Raw genomic sequence first — 7,695 nt, forward strand, 5'->3', positions numbered from 1 at the left:
TCATATCACAAGATAAATACAAGGTAAATGCTCAAGCAGATATAGAAGTATGATGCACAAACAGACATAGCAGCATTATTGCACAAGAAGACAAATTGTACTGCACTAAATAACCAGCAACTAGAATGCAGACTGAGCTGGAGTTATATAGGCACACCCGCATTGCAGTTGGGTGAAAAGCTTAACTCTTCCCCGCCTAAAAGAAAGGCACAGAAACAGATAATGCAGGAAAAACAAGGTCTGAACAGGCCTAAAAAATGCAAAAACAAATTTAAGTACCCCTCTCCCTTTAAAGAGGGGCCATCGGACCTGCTAAAAAACACAAAACAAGCAAAAAACATACCAGAAATATTTTCATATACAAAAAATACCTGGGCGCCCAGTTGACTCCTTGATTGCCACCTGGACGCAGATGCTTGGCTCAGGAACGGAGGAACGCCATCACTGCAGCAGACAGGCCAACGAGGTCCCTGTGTCTGGTCCGCTTGAAACAGGATATCAGGAAAACGAAACAGAAAGTGGCACCAGAGCAAGTGGGTAGGCTGTTTATTCTGCGGGGCAAGTAGGCAGGGAGAGTGTTTTTTAGGGTCAGTTTAGGGCTCACTCTCCCTGTCCCCGCAGTCGGTCATCACAAAAACATTAAAAGCTGACATACTTAACTTCCCTGTCAGATCTTGTCAGGTCTGCTATTTCCTACTGCCGTCCTGTCTTTTCTACTTTTAATAATTTCTACTCCCAGCTCTGCTCCATGAATAAATGAGTGGGAAGCAGGACATAATTGAAAGTAGAAAGAACAGGACTGCAGCAGGGAACAGAAGATCTGACTGCAGCAGCGGCAGTGAACAGGCAAGGTAAGTAAGTTGGTTTCTTATTGTTTTGATGCACAGGAAGGCTTATACTTAACTTTACTATTTCCTTGGATAACCCCTTTAAAGTGTAACTGTTATTAGAAACAACTTTTGACATATCAATCTTAGACAGGGAAGCAGGTGGTATCTGAGTTCTTAGCCGGGGAAGAAGGAGGTATTGCGCTCTGCTCCCGAGCCAGTCAAGAGATCCATAGATTTCTCTGCATAGACTTCTATGCAGATAAATGCATTGATCTCACAGACGGCCACAGAGCACAATGCCTCCTGCTTCCCCAGCTAAAAAACCATTGCCTATTGGATTTGCTGACGCAGAAAGCTACATATGCTGGTGAAAATCGCATAGTAAATGTAGTGCATGCTGCTCACCATGACTTTGCATCTGGACTGAAAATTGACTGCAGGACTATACCAAGCTAATAATACAGAAGACGGGTTTAACAGCTCTGTTTCTAAGCTCTGGGCTCATGGGACATGGACATAATAGTAAGAATTTATAAAGTATTTGTACAGCCTCATCTGGTGTTTACTGGTCAGTTTCGGGCACTGGATCATAAAAAGGATGTCCTGGAGCTGGAGAACGTACAAAGACACTTAGTAAACTGATAGGGGGTCATGGAGGAACTTAGATATATGGAAAGATTAAAAGAAAAAATTGTGTTTAGTCTTGAGAGCAATCGTTTTGTTTTTCATTTTTTCCCCTTTTAAGGGACATAACTCTTGTATTTTTCTACAGACCCATATGAGGGCTTGATTTTTACGTGACCAATGACTCTACTAATACAATCTAATCAGAGAGTCAATCCAGTGCCTGGAGGCAGGTAGAGGGACCCTCTGCTGCCATTTTAACTCATCAGACCCCCACGTTCATGTTGCGATCAGCACCCTTAGGAATCTGGCATCTTTCATTATTCCTTTAGATGCTGTGTTTAGCATTGCTGGAGATGTTTAAAGGGTTTAACTTTTTTGTACCAGCCCAGAATGCCACCATTAAACCCTCCTTAAAACTGGATTAACTTCAGCCCCGATGCCTCTGGTATCCTGCTCTCATCCTCTCCTATGGTCTTCTTCCTGCTTCACTGCGGCTAAGCTAAACACTGAGCGATGTCCTGCCTTGGCCGGTGAGAGGCTGACCAGCAGGACGCAGATTAATACACCACACTACTGCCACTGAGCCTATCACTGCCAAAGCGGGACATCACTGCGGACGGTGATTAGCTGAGTTGCAGTGTGACGAGTTGACCCAAGACCACAAGAAGCAAGAAGAAGACTGCAGCAAAGACAGGGAGCGAGAAACTTAAGGCATCAGGGGGAGCAGTGGGAGGTAAGTCAATTATTTTTTTGTTTTTGTTTTAAAATACCGGCATTCTGGGTAGATGAAAAAATTGCTTCCCGTAGTTCTCCTTTAATCATGTTCAGCCCTGGGATTGCTTCTGCCCATCATTAGTGATGACATCCCGGATACTAATAATAGTAGCTGTCCCTCACTGCTTAAAAAGCAGGGAAGCTCTTGAACTCACTTTATAGACATTTAAAGATTCAGGACATACATATAAGCCTTGGTGCATTAAGTCATCTAGGAGTTAAATATATAAATGGGCTGCACAAAAAATATGGGGAAAAACTTTTCCAGGTAAAAATGATTGATAATTAAGGGTTACTCCCTCCACCTGGAAAGTAAAGGTTTAATCTTAAGATGTGACAAACCTTTTTTATTACAAGAACTGTAAATCTGTGGGACATTCCAACTCAGTGCTGGTTACAGCAGAACCTACCGAGGGCATCAAAAAGGCTTAGACACTTTCTTCAAACAGTATAATGTTAATTGGTGCGTAGAAATATAGAATTCTTTAAAGTTATAACTACCCCCCCCCCCCCTTTATCCACACCCTTTCCTGTCCCTTGGTTGGTGGATCACACTCAGAGAGGTTGTGCCTGAGGTAATGTATGTAACTTCCCCCTTTAGCAGAATAAGGGGTCCATAGTACCCAGAGGTACTTTGACTAATGGAACATATGTCACTTTGGTCATCAATCACATGTGGATCTGGTCTGCTGAACATTTTCTGAAGTAGCCAAAGAAGAAGGCAAACTCGGCACTGCTAAGTCTGTGCACGGGCAACTGGTTGAGGTATAGGGGTCACGGTTTCTGCTGATAGGACTCGGGTGGTGCTCTGACTATATATGCAATAAGATAATCTTGATAGAAGAAATGAAGAAAAAGTCGGCAACTCACCAGCGCTGGTTCATGTGAGGTTTTCCTTTATTGTGGCATACTCAAGAAATTGCAGGGGAGAGACAGACAAGTGGGGGGGGGGGGTACAGATGGGCAACGGAACCGTTTCACACGATGGTCATGCTTCTTCAGGCCTCCAGAAGCACGACCATCGTGTGGAACGGTTACGTTGCCCATCTGTACCCCCCCCCACTTGTCTGTCTCTCCCCTGCAATTGCTTGTGAGTATGCCACAATAAAGGAAAACCTCACATGAACCAGCGCTGGTGAGTTCCTGACTTTTTCTTCATTTCTTCTATCAAGATTTTCTGAAGTAGCTTACAGTACTTGTATTGTGAATAAGATTTTCAGCAATCTCTATGACACCTCAGATAAACCCCCACAGACACTGACCTGGGGTCCTGATTATTTATCTGCTGCATGTCAATTTATGTTGCGGACGCACTGCAGGTTTACTGCTTTGGTAAATGGTAAAATCAAAATCTAGGATAAATACACAGTGTTGCAGATTTCCCTGTGGAAATACTACATATGAAGATTTTTAATTTACAATTTTAGATTTTATTTAGAAACCCACACCATGTGGCAACTGCCCATAGAGGCAGACCAGGCAACTGCTATGAGGCCTGGGGGACAGGGGGGCCTGAATGCAATTGTGTAAGCTGCCATTATGGGCCTCTGCACAGCCGATCACAACAGAGAGGTGACATACACCGCAGCTGTCACATTCAGGGATGCTACAACTGAACAACACTGAGGTATCCATTGCATTTATACATCATTTCATTCACAGCAACGATGAGGGATTAAGTATATTCAGATGCTGTGACTAATGGAACGTATATTCCCTTTGCAACATTGAGGCATCTATTGCACGGACGCTGTTACTGAGATGACGCGTTATTTTGTTATTTTTATATTTGCATTTACTATGTAATGTTTTTTGCTCAACATTAACTTATTTCTTCTTTATTGTTATATTAATACAAAGTTTAAAAGTAAATTTTTTAAATTGTGTACATATATACTCTAGTATTAGCCGACCCGAATATAAGCCAAGGCCCCTACTTTCACCCCCAAAATCTGGGAAAATGTATTGACTCGAGTATAAGCCTTGGGGGGAAAATACATCATCCCCCCTGTCATCATCCAGACCCCCCCTGTCATCATCATCCCCTGTCAACCCCCCCAGTCATCATCCAGACCCCCCGTCATCATCACCCCCTGTCAAACGCCCCGTCATCATCACCCCCAGTCTATATACCCCCTGTCATCATCCAGACCGCCCCCTCCGTCATCATATAGGTCCCTCTCGGTGTCTACTCACATCCCCAGTTCTCTCAGTCCTCTTGCTTAGTAGTTGCAGGGATCATCTGCATTCTGGTGGGGAGGGTGAGCCGGTCTGGGCAGTCCATCTTCACTGGGAGGCCCTTTTCTCCGCTCCCGGCAGACCCCAGACTAATGATGCTGCATTGATGACGCCACGCTGGGACGTCCGTGCGCAGGGACGCCCCTGACGTCACGGATGTCTGCAGCGCACGGACGTCCCTGTGCGTCGTCGTCAATGCAGCGTCACTAGTTGGATGGTCCCTGCAGCGAAGATGGACGGCCCGTCCATCCCCCCCCAACAGTATATTTAATTTTTTTTCACTCGAGTATAAGCTGAGGGGGGCATTTTCAGCACGAAAAATTGTGCTGAAAAACTCAGTTTATACTCAAGTATATACAGTAATTTAAGAGGACCTCTGGCCAACTCCCCAATTATAAAATTGCATAATCATTCAATAGTTTAGGGTAACCTGACATCCCCCTCCCACACACACTTTTTACAGTCCTCCCATTCCTGAGATATGTGGAATTATATGTTAGCCTGACAATTCAGGGAATCAGTCAGATGGGCGGAAACTTAATTTTCAAGTGATAAGCGGGATTATGGTGTGTGTGTTAGGAATACACACACCTCAATGTAAAACATTTCCACCCCCTGACTGTATAATCCCACCTGTCACTCCCATTATAAACATGAAGCTTTAAGTGTACCTGTTCTCAACAAAAACTTTTTATATAATGTAGATAATAACATTATACTGTATGTATATTTGTAATATACTTTGGTTAAAAAATGTGTATATATTTGGGTGAAAAAATGCTGTCATTGCAGCTATTGCCTGTGTGTCTCTGTGACGAGTCCAAATACAGGAAGTTAGGGCAGGACAAGTAGGGCTCTGTGCAGGCTCCTGACTTGTCAATCATCCTGATGTGTGAGCCCATAGCAAGTCACAGAGCCTCAGTGCACAGAGCCCTGCTTGTCCTCAGTGTACAGAGCCCTGCTTGTCCTCAGTGTACAGAGCCCTGCTTGTCCTCAGTGTACAGAGCCCTGCTTGTCCTCACTGCACAGAGCCCTGCTTGTCCTCACTGCACAGAGCCCTGCTTGTCCTCAGTGTACAGAGCCCTGCTTGTCCTCAGTGTACAGAGCCCTGATTGTCCTCAGTGTACAGAGCCCTGCTTGTCCTCAGTGTACAGAGCCCTGCTTGTCCTCACTGCACAGAGTTCTGCTTGTCCTCAGTGTACAGAGCCCTGCTTGTCCTCAGTGCACAGAGCCCTGCTTGTCCTCACTGCACAGAGCCCTGCTTGTCCTCAGTGCACAGAGCCCTGCTTCTCCTCAGTGTACAGAGCCCTGCTTGTCCTCACTGCACAGAGCCCTGCTTCTCCTCAGTGTACAGAGCCCTGCTTGTCCTCACTGCACAGAGCCCTGCTTGTCCTCATTGTACAGAGCCCTGCTTGTCCTCACTGCACAGAGCCCTGCTTTTCCTCAGTGCACAGAGCCCTGCTTCTCCTCAGTGTACAGAGCCCTGCTTGTCCTCACTGCACAGAGCCCTGCTTCTCCTCAGTGTACAGAGCTCTCTGCTTGTCCTCACTGTACAGAGCCCTGCTTGTACTCAGTGTACAGAGCCCTGCTTTTCCTCAGTGCAAAGAGCCCACACAGTCAATAGCTGTAGGGACAAAATATACACATTTTTTAACCAATGTATATTACAAATAATATAATACATTATACATATAATGGTAATACATATAATGGTATTATCTACATTAAATAAAAGATTTTTGTTGACGACAGGTAAACTTTAAAGCGTACCTGTCATAGTGCAAAAAAAAGAAAAAAAGTGGTATGTTACTCAGGACCCAATCCTGATCATGTGCATATAATTTTTATGTGTCTCGGACCTATATATCCAGAGAGGTAAGCACTTATATCTCTGTTACTTTTTCATTGTGCAGGCTGGAAGGGGCGTGTCAGTCTGTCTCCCTCACAGGAGCAAGCTTGGGCAGTCAGCCAATCAGTACTCTCTACTCTGTAACCCTTTCCTCTCTAATTTTATGCTGTGTCATGATACTTGGAGCTTGCCTGCAGTAATCAGAAGACATTATGGTGAATTCATAACAGGATAAAATGTATAAATATAAGAATAAATCTTTATAAAATTAGTGCAAGGATTTTTTAGATAAAAGTACAGCAATTTTATAAATACATGTTCTATCTGTTTTATCTTCTCCTAGTAAAGCTGGATGCTAATCAGCATAGCTGTCACTATCTGTGTCATTCATCTTTCACAGACTCCTGAATGTCTGATCAACTTTGTCATGCAGGAGTCCGAGAAAGCTTTGACTATTTCAGCATGCTGGGAGTTGTAGTTTAGTAACAAGTGAAGCTGCAATGTTTGTAAATAACTGTGTTAGAGCAGTGTTGCCTCCAGCTGTTTTAAAACTACAGCTCCCAGCATGTCCACACATCCTTTATCTGTATTTTGCATACATAATAGAAATCTCCTATACTGGATACCGGTATGCTTTACGGCCGGTATACAGTATGCTGTAAAATCTAGACTAGTCTGTCTGGCTAAAAGACAGGAGACCCCTAGTGGTGGCTATTTTGAGCTTGAATTTCAGGTGAAAAACAGGTGTATATTGTGAAATGTCATATTATAATGAGTCCTGCAATATCTGAAAAGTTTTTAACAATGAAAGTGGCTCTTTAAGCAAATCTGACTGATTCCCTGTACTGCCAAAGTATACATATACACATATCTCAGGAAAGGAAGGACGTTTTACGAAACTGTAAAAGGTGTTGTGCAAATTATGTCATAATTTCTTTGTTGATTAATAATGAAATCAATCAAAACAAGGTGCTTTTCTAAAGTAGCAGGACTGCAGGATTTTACTGGTGATGCATATCCTGTAAAATCAGTCTTAGTCTCTTAGTCTCCCCCGAAGCCTAATTGATGTAGGGGGCACATGGGAAGGTGCCCACTGCCCCTTGTATTTAATGTTTCTTGATTGTTGCCCTAAAAGTAAGTTACCCCCCCCCCCCCCCCAAACAAATATGTATTTTCTACCCAGTAAATTATGTATATATGATATAAAAATTTTAAAATTTAACTCACCTAAAAACAGGTAATTGACAGCCTGGATTTATCATCCTGAAATTTGAACTTGATCGCTAGAGTTCTGTTACATTAAAGAGCTTTTCCACAATAAGCAGGTATAGAGCAAACAATTAGTTTCCACTGCACACACTCGGAGCCTGATGATCT

Source organism: Hyla sarda, chromosome 3 (genome assembly GCF_029499605.1).
Source record: "Hyla sarda isolate aHylSar1 chromosome 3, aHylSar1.hap1, whole genome shotgun sequence".
Classification (NCBI taxonomy): domain Eukaryota; kingdom Metazoa; phylum Chordata; class Amphibia; order Anura; family Hylidae; genus Hyla; species Hyla sarda.